Source organism: Rattus rattus, chromosome 4 (genome assembly GCF_011064425.1).
Source record: "Rattus rattus isolate New Zealand chromosome 4, Rrattus_CSIRO_v1, whole genome shotgun sequence".
NCBI classification, from domain to species: Eukaryota; Metazoa; Chordata; class Mammalia; order Rodentia; family Muridae; genus Rattus; species Rattus rattus.
In genome coordinates this window covers 94,240,623-94,265,485 of record NC_046157.1, presented here as the reverse complement: position 1 = coordinate 94,265,485, position 24,863 = coordinate 94,240,623, and positions in this window count along the sequence as shown.

Below are 24,863 nucleotides of genomic sequence, written 5' to 3'. Positions count from 1 at the left end.
CTTGTTCTCTCTACTGCTTGCTTGCCTTCTTCTCTCTTCTGTAGATGAAGAGCTCTATTGATTTCAAGTGACATTCATTAATTCTTTATGAAAAACAAATTGATTAATTATTATGTATAATTATATATAAATAATTATAATGTATATGTAATTCAAATTAGTTTTATTAAATGTTAGATTCTATCCAAATGTGCGGTTTGGAATGGCTTATATGCTTAAATATTTATTTCCCAGCTGATAGCACTGTGTGGGAAGGTTATAGAACCATAAAGAGGTCAAGCCTTATTAGAGAAAATAGGTTAATGGGGCATTAGCCTTGAGATATATAGCTTATCATACTTCCTGTTCATTCTCTTCTTCTTGAGTGTGGATCCAAAGTGAACACGATTCTCAATCCTGATAGGACTGCTTCCAAGATAGAATGTATGCTATTGAAGTACAAAATAAACTATTTCTTACTAAACTTGCTTCTTCATAAATACTTAGTGAAAGTGATGATAAGAATAGCTAAGGCATCAACCACTTATTGACTTTTAGAGATGTTTTAAACATAAATGTTGTGCTATTATGATCCTCCAGAGCATCTGGTTACACATTATTTTGTCTTTAGATGCCTATAGAATTTGTTTGTAATTTTTGATTGTTTGTTTGATTTTGTTTTTTATTGGTTATTTTATTTATTTACATTTCAAATGTCATCCCCCTTCCCAGTTTCCCCTCCACAAACCCCTATCCCATCCCCCTCCTCCCTGCTTCTATGATGATGCTCCCCCACCCACACGTCTACTCCTACCTCACCACCCTAGTATTCTCCTGTGCTAGCCTCCACAGGACCAAGGGCCTCTCCTCCCATTGCTACCACATCAGGGAATCCTCTGCTACATATGCAGCTCGAGCCATGAGTTCCTCCATGTGTACTCTTTTTTTTAATTAGATATATTTCTTTACTTACATTGCAAATGTTACTCCCTTTCCCCGTTTCCTGTCCATAAGCCCCTATCCCCTCCCCCTCTCCCATACGGGTGTTCCCCCCATATACTAAAATTGGAACGATGTGTACTCTTTGGTTGGTGCTTTAGTCTTTCGGAGTTCTGAGAGAATCTGGTTGTTTGATATTGTTTTTCTTCCTACAGGGTAGCAGACCCCTTCAGTTCCTTCACCTCCTGCAGTCCTTCCCCTAACTTCTCCACTGGGGTCCCCATGCTCAGTCCAATGGTTGACACAAGCATCTGCTTTGTATTGGTCAGGTTCTAGCAGGGCCTCTCAGGGGACAGCTATATCAGGTTCCTGTCAACATGTGCTTCTTAGCATCAACAATAGTGTCTGTGTTTGGTGGCTGCAGACAGGATGAATCCCTAAGTGGAGGTTTCTGAATGGCTTTTCTGTCAGTCTCTGTTCCATTCTCTGTCTCTACATTTCCTTTAAACAGGAGCTATTCTGGGTTAATATTTTTGAGATGGGTGGGTGGTCCCATCCCTCAACCAAGGACCATGCTTAACCACTGGATATGCTCTCTAAAGGTTCTCTCTCCCCTTTGTTGGGTATTTTGACTAATGTCATCCCTAATGGGTCCTGAAAACTTTTTGCATCCCTGTCATCTGGGACTTTATAGTGGCTACACCTGGTTCCCCATTCCCCACTGCTACATACCTCTGTTCAGTTTCCTGACCCTCTGCACTCCTACCCTGTCTCCTCCCACGCCTGACCCTGACCTCCTATCCTTCCCCCTTTTTTCTCCTTCCCAGGTCCCTCCTTCCCTCTACCTCCCATGCTTATTTTGTTCCCCCTTCTAAGCAGGACTGAAGCATCATCCTTAGTCATCAGCTGAGATTCTACCTCATACCAGTCAGAATGACTTAGATCAAAAACTCAGGTGACAGCAGATGCTGACAAGAATGTGGAGAAAGAGAAACACTTCTCCATTCCTGGTGAGATTGCAAGATGGTACAACCACTCTGGAAATTAGTCTGGTCGTTCCTCAGAAAATTGGAAATAGTTCTATCTGAGGACACTGCTATAACACTCCTAGGCATATACCCAAATCATGCTCCAACATATACGAAGGACCATGTGCTATGTTCATAGAAGACTTATTTATAATAACCAGAATCTGGAAAAATTCAGATGTCCTTCAACAAAATAATGGATAGAGAAAATATGGTACAATTACACAATGATGTACTAATCAGCTATTTAAAACAGTGGACTCATGGAATTCTAAGACAAATGGATGGAACTAGAAAATATCATCCTGAGTGAGAAAACCCAGTCACAAAAGAACAAATATGGTAGGTACCCATTGATAAGTGCATATTAGGATAAAAGCTCGGGATACCCATGATACAACTCACAGACCATATGAAGCTCAAGAAGAAGGAAGGCAAATGAATATTTTTTTCTCCTTGAAAATAATTTTTAGAGAACCAATTGGTTTGTCTTATTTGAAGGACAACATGGATGGTATATGAGAGGTTTTGGAGGGAATAAAGGGAAAGGAGAAAGAATGAGATAAAGTTATATTCTCAAAAATAAAAAATAATAAGTTTTTAGTAAAGCATATATCTTATAAGGTTACGTGAAGGCTGAATGATTTACTTATTATGTCATCTTGAAACTCTAAAGCCAAATATTTATATAATTTCTGGAGGCGTGAATGATGATAAACTGATAGGATAACCTTAAAATTATTTACTAGTTAAAAACTACAAATTGAGAGTTTTGCATATATATTCTACTTGTTCAATGTGTGAAAGCCTCCTGCTAGTTGGGAAAAGGCATTTAGTTTAGATCAAATTATTAAGACATTATTTGGAGATTATGAATATGTGGATTAAAGTCCTGATTAAAGAGAATGAGATTTCTGTCAGCATAATCCTTTTGAGGTTAATGCCTATCACTATCTCGTTTTATTGTGTAGATGCATGATAGTTCATTGAAATATGAATGCAGTACACATTCTCAATGTATTTATTGCTGGACAGTTTGCCTTGTTATATTTTTCTGCTGCAAATCATAAACATAAACAAACACAAGTATTCATTTGAATATCTTTCATTTATAAAAACTTATTTACTGCAAACTCATACAACCACTCTGGAAATCAGTCTGGAGGTTCCTCAGAAAATTGGACATTGCACTACCTGAGGATCCAGCTATACCTCTCCTGGGCATATACCCAAAAGATTCTCCAACATATAACAAAGACACATGCTCCACTATGTTCATAGCAGCCTTATTTATAATAACCAGAAGCTGGAAAGAACCCAGATGCCCTTCAACAGAGAAATGGATATAGAAAATGTGGTACATCTGTAATGGAGTACTACTACTCAGCTATCAAAAATAATGACTTCCTGAAATTCATAGGCAAATGGATGAAACTAGAAAATATCACCCTGAGTGAGGAAACCCAATCACAAAAATCACACATGGTATGCACTCCCTGATAAGTGGATATTAGCCCAAAAGCTCAAAGTACCCAAGATAAAATCCACAGACCAAATGAAGCTCAAGAAGGACAACCAAAGTGTCGATGATTCAATCCTTCTTAAAAGGGGGAACAAAAATATTCATGGGAGGGGATATGGAGACAAAGTTTGGAGCAGAGACTGAAGGAATGACCATTCAGAGCCTGCCTTATGTGGGTATACAGCACATATATACACAGACACCAAAATTGAATAATATTGATGAAGCAAAGAAATGCATGCTGACAGGAGTCTGATATAGCTGTATCCTGAGAAGATCTGCCAAAGCATTTCAAAAACAGAGGTGAATGCTAGCAGTGAACCATTGAACTGAGAAGGGGGTCCCAGTTGGAGGAATTAGAGAAAGAATTGACGGATCTGAAGGGGCTTGCAACCCTATTGGAACAACACTAACAACCAACCACAGCTACCAGGGACTAAACCATTACCCAAAGACAACACATGAACAGACCCGTGGCTCGAGCTGCATATGTAGCAGAAGATGGCCTTGTCGGGAACCAATGGGAGGAGAAGCCCTTGTTCCTTGTTCCTTGTTCCAGCCAAGGCTGGATCCCCCAGTACAGGGGAATGTCAGAGGGGGTGGGAAGGAGAGGTGGTTGGGGAGGGGATACACCCTCATAGAAGAAGGTGAGGGGGATGGGATAGGGGGCTTATGGCTGGGAAACCAGGAAAGGGAATAGCATTTGAAATGTAAATAAAACATATCTAATAAAAATGAGAAAAAAGTAAAAGTTATTTATATCAATAGAAATATTCACTGTCAAAGGATAAACTAAGGAAGACGGTAAGTATGGAGTGGCCAATTAGAATTGGTGCTGATAGTAAGTGACATGCACCCCACCCACCACAAACTCATCCGATAAATTATCAGGGAATTTATGGGGCAGCACTGGTAATGCTGATGGGAGCAAAACTTAAATGATCTGGCGCCTGTACTCTCTGTGACCAGTATAAAACTCTGAACTCTTTAAACTCTTAGGGGCCTGGTTAAGAAAGAAAAGGAAAGAGACAGTCTCTCTCTGTCTCTCTGTCTCTCTGTCTCTCTGTCTCTCTGTCTCTGTCTCTATCACATACACACACACACACACACACACACACACACACACACACACGCACACATGATGAAGCAAAGCATACTCCAACCATCTTACACATATATGCACATATATACGTATATGAACCTATTCAAATTTGGTGACTAGAACAAAGCTCTAGTTACCAAGCTTTCACCATTTTATATACGTATACAAATATAAACACATATACACACAGTTGGTAGATAAAGCAAAGCTCTAACAACTTTATTTTTTCTCTTAGTCTCTTTATATCTCCTATGACAAAGTTCCCTATGTAAGAAAAACTATTACCTCATTCAAAGATAGATAAAATGTTGCACAAGAGGGAATTACAGCAGGATTGTTGATTATGTTTAAAGCTGTAGTTTTATCTGTGTTTTATTCCATAAGCACATTGTAAGTTTAAAGCAATAGATTTTTAAATGTAAAATGAACGTCCTATTCCTTGTTCATGGCCCAAATTTATCATGGTGTATATCTGTGACCTCATCCCTGACCTAACCTAGAATTAATGTTTTCTTTGATCATTAATTTGTTTTAAGCCTATTTTTCTTCCTAGCCCAACTTTTGTTCTTGTAACATATGAAGGCTGAGTAGACTCCTTTTTATGATGTCTTTATTATTCCACATGGCAGAGGTGATTCTACCTTTGATTCTGATTTTAAACTTTCTATCAAATGCGTTAAGTTTTTAAAATCATTTGAATCAAATTAGGAATTCTATAAAATCATTAATTTATATAAACACCATTATTTAATAAAAGTTCATCTTCTTGTTGATCTGCCCCATAAGGTGGGCTATAGTCAGGAATCAGTCATGACAGATTACATGTAGAACGGGTCTTTATTAGCCCCATCTCACTGTGTCAGAGAAATGAGAAATACAGTAATGACAAAACTGAAAAAGCACATCAGCAGCAAGAAGCAATAATCCTGTGACAATGCTCCCTGGGGCATGCCTTTTGAGGGTTCATCTCTTACAGTCATGCAAGTCAGTGGGCTGTCTCCAGGATGCTCACTTCCCCACTGTAGCATCTCCTACATGGTGTCCACCAATTCCAGAAACACAAAGCATGCTAGTAGTAAATCCAGAGTGAGGAGAAATTTCTGAGGGATTATGGAAATTTTTTTGATGAGGAGAATGACTTGGAATTAGTAATTCAAATTGTACAAAACTGTGAATTCAATTGACTTTTAAATGGTTAGTTGCCAATTTTATGTCACAAGAACTGTTCACTATTTGAAAGGAAACTTTTCTGAAACTCTGTCTAGAAATTTGTTCAAACAACAGAAGGTATATGACATGAAAAATTGGAAAGTCATCAATAATAGCCCCTTCAGAATTTTCTTAAGACTTACGAATTTCAAGAAAAAATTCCTTAAAAGTCACCAAGTTTGACACTGTTCATTTAGCTTAGCTCTACTTCCCTGCTGTCTTGTCCCCATATTAAAAAGACATTATAATTTGTTTCTACTGTTAAACTGAAATTTTCATTGCAAAATAAAAGCTAATAACGCTACCCTGCAGTGTATTCTAACACTTGAGTTATCCTTTGTAATCTACAACTCACCAAACACCAAATTCCACTCTAACCAGTTAACTCTAAATAACTGGATGATAAATTCTTTAATTTAACTTTATGCTAAAAAGAAAAATGGGATGTAACCCACATGGCCAGTGAAAGGGGTATGTGTAGGCAGAAGTCCTATGTGAATAGATTAATCCATGTCTCAACTCTCATCAAGGAATTTTATATTTGCTGTAGATGCTATTTAACACAAGTCCCCCAGCTGGTCAAAGTGCAGAGAATAAAAGACTTTGGAATGCTCAGTCCTTAATAAGACATGTATACTACACCACTCTCCTCCCATGGTTCATAGATCATTGCATTAGAAGAAAAGAATGTCAGGAACAGACAGGTGCAATGGACATCTACAAGAAGATAGTGTTTATTGGACACAACAGGACAGTGGAACAGATGAACTCACAACAACTATTACAAGGTGTACAAGGTCTGGACAGTCTCAAACAAGGAAATTCCAGTATGAGAAGAGAGACAAACATGATGTCCCAAATGGACTGCTGAGGAGCTGCTTTGCCAGTTAGTTTTCTTTGAGGATGTGACCCAGGATAAGCCTAAGATGCACCAGTGGATGGTCACATGCCTAAGAATGTATAGGCAGCATTAATTTTATTTGACTTGATCGGCTTAAAGAAAAGTGAAGAAGAATGTGGAGTTTGGTGGGTGTGGAATGAGCTTTGAATCTGGAAAAATGATGGGGAAAGGGATGACTATGATCAAAATAAGTTGCATGAAATTCGCAGCATAATACATTTTTTAAAATAAATGAAAAAATATAAATAACAATTACAAGTGGTCAAGGATATTAACCTTGAAAGGATATCATATACAGAATTCATCTTTTGCTCATTATGAGTCTATTTAAAATTACAATTTTTAATTGGCAGAGTTGAATTAATAGCAAGTATTAATGAGATAGTAATTAAAATTCATATTAGGAACCCAACTGGAGTGTGCAATGATAATATGTCTCTATTCTAAACTCAGTAAGTGTGAAAATAATAAGTGAGATTCAGGGTGATGTGGTTCCATGACTCAGCATATTGAGAAATTTATGCAAAATTAACCACGCTAGTCACCTGAGTAGAGGAGAACTGATTACACTGCATGGCTGAGGGTATCAAAGAGGAACAAAAGGTCAAACAAGCCTGATCATTACAGGATGGATCTTCTCAGGGGACATCATCTAGATCCACCAAGAAGATGGAGAAAAATGCAACATAAAATAAAATAAAATTAATTATAAATAAAATAAAATAGCAGGGTTATAAAAAGATGAGATCCTTGACAGAGAAGTAAGAGGCAAGATGAGATTCAAGTCAGGGCTCTGTGGAGGCAGCAGCAGGACAGAGGGGCATGAGAAACGGAGCAAGTTGAGAGAAGAAATCTCTGAGAAGGAAACATGGTTGTACCACGTCTTATTTAAAGATATCTTGAAGCACCTGCGCTCTGTATCGTCTCTGGTTAGGTTTGGTTTTACGTGGCTCATTCTTAGTGATCACAGGACCAGTCAGACAGAGTCAGTTTGTCGAGTCATTTTATATTTTGAAAGTGGCATCTGACTTCTGTATAAAAGGTAAAGAAAGAACTTTAAAAACCAAAGAATTATAGGATAAATATGATCAAAGAAAGCAAAGGCTATTTCCCTGACCATCAGTGACTTAATTTTAAACTAACTTAAGATTGTTTAAACATACTTTACCACCTCTGACCAATGCTAATAACCTGATCCAGTGCATGATTTAATAAATGGTACCAAGACTTCTTTTACTTGGGATAACACTCTATTTTTTAAATATGTTAGTTAATTGATTTATATGTCTCTTCAAGATAATGTTATATGCTTAATACTAAATAAGTCTGGGTCAGGAAGCTGTTTTAACTACTTTTCCCATTGCTGTGATGATGTACCATGATGAAAGCAAGTTAAGGGAGATTTTATCCTGGCTCACTGTTTGGGAAGTGTCCATCATTACTGGGGATGTCGAGGCAGCATCACTGGGAAGATTTCACACCACATTTACAATTTCAAAAGTGTGGAAAAGAATGGACACTTGCTTCTCTTCAACTCTATTTGTTTGTGCCTCCCAGAGTTCACCACAGTGGGTGTATCTTCTCACCTCTGGTAACATAATGTGAATAAGGTAGAAAGATAAGCCCCTTCACATACATAAGCAAATGACCTCCCCCTAAATGTTTCTAGTTCTTTCTTTCTTTCTTTTTTTTTTTTATTAACTTGAGTATTTCTTATTTCCATTTCGAATGTTATTCCCTTTCCCGGTTTCCAGGCCCTAACCCCTCCCCCTCCCCTTCTTTATGGGTGTTCCCCTCCCCATCCTCCCCCCATTGCCGCCCTCCCCCCACCAGTCTAGTTCACTGGGGGTTCAGTCTTACCAGGACCCAGGGCTTCCCCTTCCACTGGTGCTCTTACTAGGATATTCATTGCTACCTATGAGGTCAGAGTCCAGGGTCAGTCCATGTATAGTCTTTAGGTAGTGGCTTAGTCCCTGGAAGCTCTGGTTATTTGGCATTGTTGTACATATGGGGTCTCGAGCCTCTTCAAGCTCTTCCAGTTCTTTCTCTGATTCCTTCAACGGGGGTCCTAGTCTCAGTTCAGTGGTTTGCTGCTGGCATTCACCTCTGTGTTTGCTGTATTCTGGCTGTGTCTCTCGGGAGAGATCTACATCCTGCTCCTATCGGCCTGCACTTCTTTGCTTCATCCATCTTGTCTAATTGGATGGCTGTATATGCATGGGCCACATGTGGGGCAGGCTCTGAATGGGTGTTCCTTCTGTGTCTGTTTTAATCTTTGCCTCTCTCTTCCCTGCCAAGGGTATTCTTGTTCCCCTTTTAAAGAAGGAGTGAAGCATTCACATTTTGATCACCCGTCTTGAGTTTCATGTGTTCTAGGCATCTAGGGTAATTCAAGCATTTGGGCTAATAGCCACTTATCAATGAGTGCATACCGTGTGTTTCTCTGTGATTGGGTTAGCTCACTCAGGATGATATTTTCCAGTTCCAACCATTTGCCTACAAATTTCATAAACTTGTTGTTTTTGATAGCTGAGTAATATTCCATTGTGTAGATGTACCACATTTTCTGTATCCATTCCTCTGTTGAAGGGCATCTGGGTTCTTTCCAGCTTCTGGCTATTATAAATGAGGCTGCGATGAACATAGTGGAGTACGTGTCTTTGTTATATGTTGGGGCATCTTTTGGGTATATGCCCAAAGAGGTATAGCTGGATCCTCAGGCAGTTCAATGTCCAATTTTCTGAGGAACCTCAGACTGATTTCCAGAATGGTTGTACCAGTCTGCAATCCCCAACAATGGAGGAGTGTTCCTCTTTCTCCACATCCTAGCATCTGCTGTCACCTGAGTTTTGATCTTAGCCATTCTCACTGGTGTGAGGTGAAATCTCAGGGTTGTTTTGATTTGCATTTCCCTTATGACAAAAGATGTTGAACATTTCTTTAGGTGTTTCTCAGCCATTCGGCATTCCTCAGCTGTGAATTCTTTGTTTAGCTCTGAACCCCATTTTTTCTGTAATTGGTTTTTTCCGGGGCTGGGAACCGAACCCAGGACCTTGTGCTTCCTAGGCAAGCACTCTACCACTGAGCCAAATCCCCAACCCCTTGAACCCCATTTTTTAATAGGGTTATTTGTCTCCCTGCGGTCTAACTTCTTGAGTTCTTTGTATATTTTGGATATAAGGCCTCTATCTGTTGTAGGATTGGTAAAGATCTTTTCCCAATCTATTGGTTGCTGTTTTGTCCTAACCACAGTGTCCTTTGCCTTACAGAAGCTTTGCAGTTTTATAAGATCCCATTTGTCGATTCTTGATCTTAGAGCATAAGCCATTGGTGTTTTGTTCAGGAAATTTTTTCCAGTGCCCATGTGTTCCAGATGCTTCCCTAGTTTTTCTTCTATTAGTTTGAGTGTATCTGGTTTGATGTGGAGGTCCTTGATCCCCTTGGACTTAAGCTTTGTACAGGGTGATAAGCATGGATCGATCTGCATGTTGACCTGCAGTTGAACCAGTTAAGGTTAACATGAACCATCACCATATTCAATATCTAATATTGAGATATAAACACTTAACTTATAAGTAAGGTTATGTTTAGCATAAAAATGAACTGGGGGATAATGAGAATAAATCATAACTCATACATACAAAGCTGTCATGATGAAAGCCATAAAATAGATCTGTTAAAAATGATATTTTTATGTTTATATTCCTTCTTTACTGTCAGACAAGATTGGTACTTTTAATATTTTTCAGAAAAATAACTATATTCACTTACAAATAAGGTTACCCCCTTGATAAAATAATCTTAGAAAAATTATTATAAAAGTTGGTTTTGTGATAATAGTTAATGTTTGCTAGAGTTCTTAAACCTTCCCTGGATAATCTGATGAAATAAAAAAAATTCAGACAACTTCATCAACTTAAAAATACTATTTTGATTGTGAAAGTAGACCTGAGCTTCTCAGTTTATGGTTGAGAGGGGAAAGAAAGAAGAGAGAAGATTTTGTTTCTTATTTCCTTGGAAAAGTCCCTAATCTTCCTACAAGTGTCATGCCCTTGTTTGCAATTGAATTAGAAACATAGAAAAATTAGAATTCTTTCTTTTTAAACTGTTTTAAAACATACAAATAGTTTGTGAGACCTTCCAATGATAAACTACTAAATTAAGAACCACCTGGAGTAACAAATAATGTTCCTTAGATATTTTTGGAGTAGTACTTTTGCCTCTAGACCCTTGAACTACTTGTATGGTTTGATTTACATATATTTTAACAGTCCAGAATCTCCATGCATTCTGTGTCTAAGAATCAAAATTGCATCCTGAGTTGGAGAGAAACTAATTTGTTATCCATTTACTATCTTTTCCTTTGAAGATAACTCCCTCTTGCTGGGGCCTGCCGGGAACTTAAATATTCTTACATTTTTGTTTTGGAAAGCCATGATATTCTTATCTGTGACTTGTCTAATGCCTAGATGTTTGTAGTTTACCAATGACCTCCGCTTTTGCAAGAAAAAGAAAAGCTGTTTCCTGAGGTTTGATATTGTCAGGCAAATGAAAACATGACCATGCCATAGGGGAGACACTAAAATGCTAGCTTCATTTCCTAGAGTTAGTGACATGAGGTTTTTAAGGAGGCAGGATCTGTGTGTATAAAAGGTCTATCACATAGCAGAATGTGTATACTGCATAGCACTGCCTCAGATAGTTGAAAAGTAAGGAGATTTCATGAAGTGGAAACTTCTAGTTCTTTTGAAAAGTTACTTATGCCAAATGATGTTTTGCTAGGGAACATAGGTGTCTTGCTAAAGCAAACACATGAAAGACTGCTTTCCTGAAGTAGGTACAGGTGAAAGGACGTTTGGTTATAGCTGAAATGTGAAAGGACTACTGATGACAGGATATAGATATGACCCCACAGACAGTGGGAGACAGGTACTGAGCTTTGGTTTGGTTTGTTCCACATCACTATTCTTCACTAAAGACACGCATGTATCGGTTTGCCTTACATAGTGTTGTCTAGCTCAACTCGTGATAATGCTGCCATTGAGAGAAACTTGCCCAAGAACTGCTCATGAGGTTCCTGTGGCTGGCTGCTGCTTCTGCAGCCTCACCTCAGGCCAGTTTGGTGAACCTGGTGGTTTCTTCAGGATGGAACTTTGGCCGCCTTGTCTCTGCTTGCTGAAAGGATTGGACTGGAGCTGCCGTTTTATGCCTGTTTTCTGCCTGCTAGAAGACTTGTCTGCAGCTGCTAAGTCCTGTTTGGTGTTTGCTATATGAATGAACTGCTGACCAAGATCAAGCTCAGCCCAAAGAACTATTGCTGAACATTTCCATTTCCTCTGTATCCTAACAACTTTTCTCTTCCATTACCTCTGCTTGGGGGTGGGCTAGAGAAGTTGAGCCCTGATTAAAAGTAGGTAGGAAAATATTTGTGCCTACAGGTGGTACCCAACGTGGCATAATGGCTAACTCTGTTTCTAATGTGGTAGAAGAAACAGTAGATTATGAGGGATTAGCAATGTTACTTAGGAAAATTGGCAGAATGGCAGCTACTGCCACTGAGTGGACTCATACTGGTTTCCAGAGGGGTTTTCTGGTTTTGCTATGTAGTGTTCGCATGTACTATTCTGAAAAAGGTTGGAGGGAAAACCAAAACCTCTGAGGGCTCCCTCAATTCTCTTGTTAGAAAAGATTGCAGACTTGCTAGCCAAGTAGAGAGTTTGCAACTAGAAGTCAGAATACTTGGAAAGCAAAAAGAGCCGGGGGGAGAACAGGGTTCGGGTGTGGTGAATGAGAATGGGCATGTACCTTGTGATAAAAAAGGAAAGAATATAGGCTGGAAGGTAAAGTGCCACCCTGCCCTGCTCCACAGACTTTCACTATCAGGCACCCTAAAATGCCTCAGTGAGACAAGGGGTCAGGAAGAGCAGGAGGCAGCACAGGCACAAAGGGGTTAATGTGCAACCCGTGTACCACGAGAGGATTTGCTTGGGCCTCCTCAGGCAATTTCACCCTTTCCAGTCTTTGTGCAGCATATGCCTGCTAATGATGGTATTCCTGTCTATAAAGAATTGACCTGGTGACTGATAGAAATGCTAGAGTTAAAGAAGCATTATAAAGAATCGGTTGTTTTGTACAGCTTACATGCTCCCTTTGTCAAATGCTAAAACACTGGGCTACAGAGCATAGGGTGATTCCACAGGGTTAGAAAGGGATTGGTGTGAGCTGTTCAAGCTGGTGAACAATTACAATAATTTTTCTGGTGGAGGCATGAAACTTCAAAACTAACACAATGTAATTTAGCAAGGGAGAATAAATATTAAGGACCAGCTACTTTGTGAAGGGTGTTTTGCTGACTTATAGGAACAAGTCAGGTCTGATGATAGTATAATTGAACAATGTCATATCACTGCTTTAAGAGCTTGGGATTTGGTTGAGGAACCTGAAAAAATAAATCTACCATAAATCTACCTCCTTTTCTAAAATAATACAGAATTCTGTATTACAGAATTCTTACTGAGGTTGAGTTAGAGCCATATCCGACCTTGAAAACAGTCATTGATAGAGTATTGGCTTTTGAGAATAGAAACAGGAAATATAAGAGAGTAATTAGACTGTAAAAAGCACATGGAGCTCCTATAGATAAATGAATAAGAGAAACAACTGGCATTGGTTCTCAGGATTATAAAGCAAATATCATAGGGCCAATTGTGGCTAGAAATATCGGGAATCAAAATGCTCAATGTCTTGATTGAGGTGAATTTGGTCATTTCCAGAGAAATTGTAAGGCTACAAGGTCCAGCGTTCAAAATAACATGTACGCTGTTTCTAGAGAATACGGTAATCATAGAGGAAAACAAGCAGGTTCTGGTTACTGTGAGTCACAAGAGCTTCAAGGCTATTGTGCCCACAGTGAAAAAGGGTAAACAATGGGCAAAGGATCGCTGGTCTAAAAAAGACATGCTGGTAACCTCTAGACATCTGGAAATGAACTGAGGGGTCTGTCAGTTCTAGGCTGCGCAGCAAACAACAGGAGCTGATTTTCTTTGGTCAGTCAGGAGGTACCAAACAGGCAAGAAAATTACGTATTTCTGATCTTATACATGCTACAGAAGGAAGTACAGCTTTGGATCTGGCCACAGATACCTCTTTTTTGTTATCCCCAAAAGTCAAATGTTATAAGTTAATCACTGGTGTGTATGGTCCCTTCAGGGACAGTGGGAATAATCTTGGGAAGAAGTTGATGTACCTCTCAAGGATTTATTGTCTATCCAGGTGTAGTAGATGGGGATGGCAAGGAAGAAATAAAAATCATGGCAAAATGTAAAAGAGGAGACGCAACTTAAAGCAGGGGATAGAACTGCTCACTGGTTATTTCCTCTATCAAGGGTAATGTCACCCCAGTAAATGATCAGGGGTGTTGGGAGCACTGGGAAATGTGTATTCTGGAAAACAATGTCAATGATCAGAGATACAGATGAATGGTAAAAATGTGGGCATAGAAGATTTGATGGATACAGGAGCTGATGTGAGTATACTTTCCCAAAAGTCTTGGAATCCAAATTGGCCACTTCAGAAGGTATACACAATATCTATAGGAATTGGTATACTATCACGAATAAGGTAAAGTATCCAATGGATTACCTGTGTGGGACCAGGATGGGAAACAGGGAAGTAGAGAGAACTTATGTGGCTGATATACCCATAAACATATGGAGAAGGAATCTTTTACAACAATGGGGTACTCTAATATGTCTGCAATTTCAGGGAGTAAAGGAAGAAATAAGACATGATATGGTAGATCCCGGGGAAGATATTGATACAGGTGATGGAGAACAATTACAAGTTGTGCCCATGATCAAAAAATAAGATGTCACAAGGATTGAATTTCCAAATTTATAAAAGGGGTCACTGCTGACATACCAACAGCCTTGCCCCTAAAATAGTTATCAAACCAACCTTTGTGGCCAGAGCAATGAGCCATAACAAAAGAAAAATTGCAGGCATTTGAAGACCACCTGGAGGCTCAGCATATAGAAAAGCCCATAGACTTGCCCTGTGCTTGCTGTGAAAAAAGAAGTCAGGTAAATGAAGAGTGATAACAGATTTAAGAGAAGTTCAAAAATTAATTCAACCAATGGGGCCTTTACAGCCTGGACTTCCTTTACCTTCTTTGTTACCAAAATCATGGCCTATAATAATAATTGACTTGAAAGATAGATTTTTCTCAATTCCCTTGCATGAGAAAGGGAAAGGTTTGCTTTCTCAATACCTACTTTGAATAATAGTCCTCTACTAAAGAGATACCACTGGAAAGTACTTCCACAGAGAATGTCAACTAGTCCAACTTGAGGTCAGTATTTTCTGCAACAATCATTAGATTTCGTAAGCAATTCCCTCAGTCTATCATTTATCATTATATGGATGACACTCTGTTGGCTGGTTCTGATAAAAATGTTTTAGAAAATATTTTATGGTAACACAAAAAATTCTGCCATGCTGAGGGTTACAGATTGCTCCAGAAAAATACAGAAAGCAGGAGATTCACTTAGTTATCTGGGTTATAAAATCAATCAACAAACAGTTTGACTACAAAAGGTACAGATCTCTAGGGACCAATTGTGTACTCTTAATGATTTTCAAAAATTAATGGTAGAGATTAACTGACTGAGGCCTGCAATTGGGTTTAGTACATGTGAGGTAAGTCATATGTTTCCAATATTACAAGGATATTCCAATTTTAACAGTCCATGATGTCTAACAACCAAAGCAGAAAAATAGTTAACCCTTGTAGAACAAAGACAGCAAGAGGCACATGTAGATAGAATTGGATGTATTCTGGTCATTTTACCCTTGACTAACTCTCCTATTGTACTCATTATGCAAAGAGAAGATAGTATTATGGAATGTAGTTTTTAGCTCATAAACAAAGTAAAAAAATGAAGACATGTATAGAAAAGATTTCTGAATTATCAAAGGTAGACTAGGACTATGTCAATTGTCAGGAACAGATCTGGCTAAAATTGTAGAACCTCATAAAAATGCTGAAATTATGTCATTATGGATGATCAGTGAGGAGTGGCAAAAAACTTGTCATAACTACTTGGGTGAAGTTAATAACAAATATCCAAAAGCAAACATATATAATTTATTAAAAGAGCCAATTTGATTCTTCCACATACTGCCAAGAGAACACCAATTCCAGAGGTACCAACTTTTTATACTGATGCAATCAAGATGGGGATTGCAGGTTATAAGTCAGATATAATGAGCGAGGTGGTCAAAAGTCCATGTGCAATGGTTCAAAAGTCAGAATTGTATGCTGTTCTTATGGTATTATTAGATTATCCTGAACCATTTAACATAGTTACTGATTCCTTGTATGCAGAAAGAGTCCTTTTGTATATAGAGACTGCTGAATTTCTATCTGATAACTCCAAATTAACTTTGTTATTTATTTAATTGAAATAGGCCATCAGAAACAGAAATTATCCATCATATATTACACATATTCATTCTCATACAGGTTTATCTGGTCCATTAGCTGAAGAAAATGATAAAATTGACAAACTCCTAGTAGGAAATGTGTTAGAAGCCTCAATTTCATAAGAAACATGCTAATGGGAAATGCTTAAAGAAAAAAATTTCCATCACATGGAAACAAGCAAAAGAAGTAATAAAAAATGTTATACATGTTCTCGCTGCAATCAAATTTCATTACCTGATGGTAGTAACCCTAGGAGTACTGGCAGGTGGATGTTTTCCACTTTGCCGAATTTGGAAAGCCAAGGTATGTCTACCATACCAGTGACAAGGTACCCAGGGTTTCAATGGGCAGTTGCTTTAAGTTCTGAAAAGGCTAATTGTGTAATAACACACTTACACAAAATAATGAAAATTATGAGAATACCTGCACAAATTAAAACTGATAATGCCCCTACATATACATCCAATAGATGCAACAATTCTTTGCATATTACAATATAATATGTCACTGGTATACCAAATAACCCCATAGGACAAGCAGTTGTAGAGCCAACTGTACCTTTAAAAAGATGATTAGGAAACAAAAGGAGAGAATAAAATCCCCAGGGACAGACTAAATAATGCATTAACTCTCAATTGTCTTAATGTTGGTGAAAATGGAACAACAACAGGTGAGAGACATTGGGTTATCAAAAAAAGTGAACTAGGCCAACCAATATACTACAAGGATGTATTGACATTAGAATGGAAACCTACAGTAGTACTAAGATGGGGGTGTGGTTATGCTTGTGTATCTACAGGGAATGAAAAAATATGGCTACCAACAAATTTAAACATATTAGATCTGACCAGGAAAAACATCTTGTCAGCTGAGACAATGACTTCACAAAGCAAATAACCCAGGTGATTCAGCCTGCCTCAGTTACTAATTTCTCCTAAATATGCATGCAAATCAACTTCAAAAGCACTAGTACTAATGATCACTCACACAGAGACTGGAACAACACAAAGATTGGGCAACAAATGCTGCAGCTACCATTTTTTTTTCAATTAACTGATTTTTCCCACCTTGGGGCCCATACAGGAATTCTTCACTCCAATTCAGCAGGAAGCAATTTTATGAAGATCATTGCCCAAGTTCTTTAAGGTGGGGTGGAAAGGTTTGGACATTTGATGGGTTATAATTATTATCTAGGATAAAAGGTTACAATTGTTTATGATCATGGATTGATATAAATTTAAAGTTGTTTTGTTTGAACTATCATATACTAGAAATTTAAGATATTTTGTTTCATTATTGTATATTGATAGAGATTTAAGGACTTTGCTTAATCGCTCTATATTGACAGAAATTTAAGTTTTTGTTTGAATTATTATGTATTGATAGAAATATAAAATTGTTTTGAAGTATTGTATACTGATAGAAATGTAGTTTTGTTAGGATATTTGACTATATTATATACATAGATGCCATTTATAGAAAATGTGATGGTTCTTACAATTATTTCCATTGTGTATAGATTGCTAATGACAGGAAGAAGGACAATTCTTTAAAAAGGGAATATGAAGTGGAAACTTCTAGTTCTTTTGATCATTATACCAAATGATGTTTTGCTGAGACACACAGGATGTCTTGCTAAAACAAACACATAAAAGACTTTTCCTGAAGTAGACATGGGTGAAAGGTTGTTTGGCTGTAGCAGACATATGAAAGGAATCTTGATGAAGCAGTATAAATATGACCCAACAGACTGAGCTTTGGTTTGGTTTGCTCCATGCTGCTATTCTTTGCTAAAGTCATGCCTGTATTGGTTAGCCTTACATAGTGCTGTCGAGCTCAACTTGTGAGAAGGCTGCCACTGAGAGAAACATGCTCATGTGATTCCTAGGGCCACCTGCTGTGTCTGAGTTCTTGCCTCAGGTGGTTTCTTCAGTATTGAACTACAACTGCCTGGTGTCTGCTTGCTGAAAGGAAAGGACTGCTTCCTTTTTCACGACTGTTGTCTGCCTGCCTAGAGGACTGGTCTGCAGCTGCTGAGTAGTGCTTAGTGTTTGCTGTGGGACTGAATAGCTGCCCAAGAAGACTGAGCTCACTCCTAAAGAACTATTGCTGAACAGGTCCATTTCCTCTGTATCCTAATAACTTCTCTCTTTCACGACTTCTGCTAGGTGGTGGGTTGGAGGAGCAGGTGAACATTTACAAAAAGTAGATTGCAAAAAGTTTGTGCCTACCATTTTGTTTATAATACTAAATTAATATATGAATGTATTATTCCTGTGCGTATGTATTGCTCAGCCCATTTTCAGGTCTACCCTATTTCTCTGCTCATCTTTCCATACCATGGCACTTGCTTTATTCCCAAGAACCGGACTGTACCTGCTGGTTTGTGACTGTTGTCTGCCTGGCTAGAGGACTGCTAAGTTGTGTTTGGTGCTTGCTACGGGATTGAATTGCTCAATATTTGTTTGCTTAGTAAATGGATTTTAATCAATAAAACATTAACATGATTGAAGGATGTGAAGCTGTAATGGTCCAGGATTTTGGAGGAAGGGTTGAAGGAGCTTCAGTTCCCAGATTCCTCAGATGAGAATAACAGGCATTAGCTCTCTCCCCCTCCCAACCTGGTGCCATACATTTAACTCCCCCACCATCAACCCTAGTAAGAATTTATTACTCTGACAGTTATCAGACATCACTCCTTGTTTGACCTTATAAGGTTAGTCTACTTCAGACCCTGAAGCCCCGGAGTATTCAAATGTAGCATCTTGTAACACCTCTGCCATGACAACACAAATTTTGCCCCAAAGACACTGGCTACCTCCCCAGGGGCATAAATACCCATATCCCCAATAAACTAAACTAGTTTTTTGAAGCTTTTCCTGGGTATGTTCTTTAGTACTCATCACTGAGCAAGATCCTGCATTGTACCCACCTATGCCTGGCTCAACTTCCCTCCCTCCACTCCAGTCTGGTGTGCAACTGGCCTAGCTACCCTGAGGGAGAAACACACAAAGCAAAAGAAAACAGGGTCTCTGGCAGGCCTCACCCTTCTACGGCCATTCCCTCTCCCCTACTAAGAAACTAGATTATATTACTAAAGCTACCCACCAAGGTCCACTCCCTTATTTGAGCTTTCTTCTCTTGAGGCGAGGCTCAGCTATCAAAGTATTGAAGTCCAGCAAGCCAAAGTCCCCTTTGTGTCACCGAATTTATATCCCCAGTTAAAATTACCACCTCATCCTCACATGGAGCTTCCCCTTGTACCCTTATAAACTACCCTATACCTGTGGGCCACGTCTTCCTCCATTCTACTAGGAGGCAGTCCTTTGCCCTCGGGACAAATAACCTTCCCTTCTCTCTTGTTTCCTTCCTCTTCTCCCTCAGCCTGTATCTCCTGTCTTTGCCTCTTATTCCCTGTCCTCTGTCTTTTTGGGGAAAATCTCATTTATGCTGAGAACTTGGTTTTAGGGTTCCTGAACTGACACCGAACTCTTACAATGAATTTTGGTTCTATTTATCAGAAATGTACTCACTGTCGGTTCTAATTTTTCTTCCAAATGTATTAAAAATGGCAAATTACCTCTTCTCACTTTGTCTGTAGTAAAGAAACTTCCTATTTCTGCATCCTGTGTGTCCTCTGTTGTTTATGTCCTTCTTAGATTGTGTGTTTTTATTTGATAACAAGGTAGACAATAACAAGATTGCAGGTCATTAGAGTTGGGTCCATCCCTCAACATAAACACTGAAAAACTATAACACGGACTACAGGAATCTAATTACTGATATGAGTAATGGGACAAGAACCATACCATTTACCATGGAGAAGATGTGACACCTTGAGCTGCCTAGAATGTCATTAATTGGTAACTAGATGAACACGAAATTATGTCATTAGGATGTCATGTGATTTTTTTCCTTTTTCTTTTCTTGGATATTTTCTTTAATTACATTTCTTTAAAAAAAAAAACAGGCACTAATCTTTACTTTTCACTAGACTTTTATTTACACTTAAAATGTGATGCCCTTTCCTGGTTTCCTGTCCATAAACCCCCTATTCCATCCCTTGCCACCTTCTTTATGAGGGTGTTTTCCCACCCATTCACCTACCCCTTCCCAACTCCTAGCCCCACATTCCTCTGGCCTGGAGGGTCCAGCCTTGACAGGACCAAGGGCTTCTCCTCCCATTGTTGCCCAGCTAGGCCATGCTCTGCTACATATTCAGCTGTAGGCATGGGTCTGTTCATGTGTACTCATTAGAGGATGATTTAGTTCCTGGGAGCTCTGGTTACTTGGTATTGTTGTTCTTATGGGGTTGCAAATTCTTTAGGTTCCTTCAATGGGGACCCTATTCTCAGTTCAATGGTTGGCTGCGAGCATTGGCCTCTGTATTTGTCATGCTCTGGCAGAGTCTCTCAGGAGATAGCTATATCAGGATCCTGTATGCATGCACTTCTTGGCATCAGCAATATTGTCTGGGTTTGTTGGGTATATGTATATCGGCTGGATCCCCAGGTGGGGCAGGCTCTGGTCATTCCTTTAAGCTCTGCTCCAAACTTTGTATCCATATCACCTACTATGAATATTGTTGTTCCACCTTTCAAGAAAGACTGAAACACCCCACTTTGGTCATCCTTCTTAAGCTTCACGTAGTCTGTGTATTGTATCTTGGGTAATCCTTGCTTTTGGGCTAATATCCACATATCAGTGAGTGCACACCATGTGTGGTGGATTTTTTTTTCCTTTTGGAATTGGATTGCCTCACTTAAGGTGATATATTCTAGTTCCATCCACTTGCCTATAAATTTCATGAAGCCATTGTTTTTAATAGCTGAGTAGTGCTCTATTGTGCAAATATATCACATTTTCTGTATCCATTCTTCTGTTGAAGGACATCTGGGTTCTTTTCAATTTCTGGCTATTATAAATATGGCTGCTATGAATATGGTGGAACATGTGTCCTTGTTATATGTTGGAGGATATTTTGGTTATATGCCCAAGAGTGGTATAGCTGAGTCCTCAGGTAGAACTATGTCCAATTTTCTGAGGAACCACCAGACTGATTTCCAGAATGTTTGTACCTGTTTGCAATCTCACCAACAATGGAGGAGTGTTCCTCTTTCTCCACATCCTCCCCAACACCTGTTGTCACCTGAGTTTTTGTTCTTAGTCATTCTGACTGGTGTGAAGTAGAATCTCAGGGTAGTTTTGATTTGCATTTCCTCGATGACTAAGGATGTTGAACATTTCTCTAGGTGCTTCTCAGCCATTTAATATTCCTCAGTTGAAAATTCTTTGTTTAGTTCTGTGCCCCATTTATAATAGGGTTATTTGATTTTCTGGAGTCTAACCTCTTGAGTTCTTAGTATATATTGGATATTAGTCCTCTATCTAGGGTAGAATTGATAAATATCTTTTCCCAATCTGTTCGATTAATATTGTAAATATGTTGTAAATATGGCCATCTTCCCAAAAGTAATTTACTGATTCAAAGCAATTCCCATCAAAATTCCAACTCAATTCTTCATAGACTTGGTGAAAGAGCAATTTGCAAATTCATTTGGAATAACAAAAAGCCCAGGATAGCAAAAACTATCTTCAACAATAAAAGAAGTTCTGAGGGAATCACCATTGCTTACCCCAAGCTGTAACACAGAGCACTAGTGATAAAAACTATTGTATTGGTATAGAGACAGGCAGGTAGATCAAAGGTAGATTGAAGACCCAGAAATGAACTCACACACCTATGGTCACTTGATCTTTGACAAAAGAGCTAAAACCATCCAGTGGAACAGAGATACAATTTAAAAAAAAAATGATGCTGGTTCAACTGGTGTTCAGCGTGTAGAAGAATGTAACTTGATCTTATCACCTTATACAAAGCTCAAGTCCACAGTGGCTCAAGGACCTCCACATAAAACCAGACACACTGAAATTAATAGAAGAAAAAATGAGGAAAAGCCCCAAACACATGGGCATAAGGGAAATTTTCCTGAACAGAACACCAATGGTTTATGCTCTAAGATCAAGAATAGACAAATGGGACCTCATAAAATTGTAAAGCTTCTGTAAGCAAAGGACACTGTCAAAAGCTTATTTGATTTTTTTAAAAAAGAGAATTTCATATATCATGGTCCCTCTTTTAAGAATCAATCCAGCTATGCTTGTCAATCACTGCCGACAAGACTCTGCCCTTCCAACGCCTTCTGTTACTTTCATCCTTTTCACCTCTGGGGGGATCACTGTTCAGTGTGTGTTTTGTGTTTTCAAAATGGGCGAAAGAACAATCTTAGGAATGTTAAATTTCCTCTGTATTAGCCTGTGTGAAATCTTTCACGTTTACTATTTATAAATCCCTCAGTGAATTCTCTAACTTGATATGCATTTGATAGTAGAAATCTTGTCCCTTTCAGGTAATGTCCAGTTCTAAACTGAAGCCTCCCAATTGGCTTCTAGCTCTATTTTAAACCCAGGTCTCGTTGCTTTTAGAAGGTAAGTTGCAAAGACTATAAACTATAACATCTTTGTTTTACTTCCCACATCCAAGACTTATGTTCTTCCCAGTAGAGTCTATATCTTATTTCTTCACCAGCATTTTAATTAAGTGAAGTACAATTGTTTAATATTAAGAACTGCCACCTAAGTAAAATTGTTGGCTTATTTACTCTAAGAAGTGAATAATACTAAGAAAAATGCCTCATAAGCAAAGCTTGCCATTTATTGTAAAAGTTATTATAAATAAAAAATGCAACATTAACTCAGTTTTATTCAGTATATTCTTGAAAAGATAAATGGAAAGGCAAAACTTAAAATATTCTATCTCATCTTTTGTATAGAAGGGATGCAAAAGGGTCTTAAATATAAACAGTACTTTAAAGTCTGAATGAGCATAAAGTGTGATATATAGTATATAACTGTATATATTACATGATCTCTACTCTCTAATATGTTCTTACAAAGTAGATAAGAATCACATTTGTCTAGAAATTTTTTTGTTATATTCTATGCCATAGAGGGTGACTAAAGTGTGAAGTGATATCGTTTGGTCTGATTAAGCTCTCTGCACACCAATGAAAGAAATATATGGTAGGGTATGCTGATATATAAGCAAAAATCATGTAAAACACAGCAACATTTCACTAGTGTTTTCCCTACTAATTGATCACTTTGTTTGGCTGGTGGATTGTTTTTTTGTTTGTTTGTTTGTTTGTTTCTTTTGTTGTTTTTGTTTGTTTGTTTTGCAGTAGTCACAGAATCCCAGGTATTTTGGTAAGTCTTGAATTGGTGTTTTTCCTCTGTTTTGTTGTCAGACCATGGTCTAAGAATGAAGCTCTATAAGGAGGACCCTGAGATCTTGTGAGAAAATTCTAAGACTAAAAATCAAAGTCTGTGACTTCTGATCTTCCACAACATGGATTGATCCTGGAATTTGGTTTCATACCCCTTCTTGGTATAGTAAATGGGAGTGGGTTTAGTTGGGATTACCTGTTATCTACTAATATTCAGAGGATGGTTCTAAGCACAGGTTGCACCCCTGGCTGCATACAGCTTAAAATTATGTAGCCTTTGCTCATCTGACTTTGTTGCACTCTCAGAATATAAATTATCTGATGCTCTGAGTAAAGTTGGATATTGCATGAGACTTTAATTGCCTTATTTTTCAGTCTTTCCTTGCTCTCCTAGGTTTACATGCCCAACTAGAGGGGTACTATCCTGTGACTTCCTTATGACCATGAGAGCCAATATATCTTCAGTCAAAGGCATACTTTCTTTGTCGCATTTGGAAGCCAATTAGATCCCAATTCAATCATACACTACTAGGAATCAGGGGTATAGCCACTACAAAACTCATGTCTGATTTACCACATAAAGGAGGAACCTGAGGAACCTCCTAGACATGGGTGACTGTGTTATTTCCCTCTTAATTAGCCATTCATCCAATGTATCATTCATATTATGATCTTCCAGCCTTAATTCCTCATCACATCTCAAGCTGCCATTTTGTTTCCCTTTTTCTATACAACCTGCTTTAGAGAACAATCACTCTCAATTTTCTGCCTCTAGTCACATAAATCAGCATTCTGGATGACAAATGCTGCCAGGACTTCCTACAATGCCCATAGAATGTTGACTGAACATGTACATGACTATGAAAAGGATAAGGAAGGCTTTGCCTTCTTCTTACACCCAGGAAACCTACAAGTAGGACAAATATTTATACTACAGTCTCTCTTCCAGTATCCATAAACTTTAATTTCCATGAAAAAGCTATTTAAAATGTGTTTAAAATTTCATGTGTCTGGAAGGCACCAATACACAACCCAGAAACTCTAACGTCCTCCTCAGAAGCTATATGCTGAACACAATCAATCAACTGGTAACTAATTCTGAAGCCAACACTGTAATAAAACACTGCTTTGGAACACACAAACTACTTTTACAAGCATAGTTATCATTAGCAACATTCACAAGTATTTGTAAGGACTGAGGATGCCTAGAAGGCAGCATGGACCTTGATAGAGTGATAGGTGCTACAGACATGTATTCATTGGAAAGCCATATGCTCCTTTGTCAGAGGTAAGAACAATTACTCCGTTTGATGGATACGAGTTGGATTGACAGTTCCTGAGGAATTCTGGCTCAGTGTTCGGTATGGCTACACTTGAAACAAGCTTTAGGTGACATATGTGACTTCTCATCTT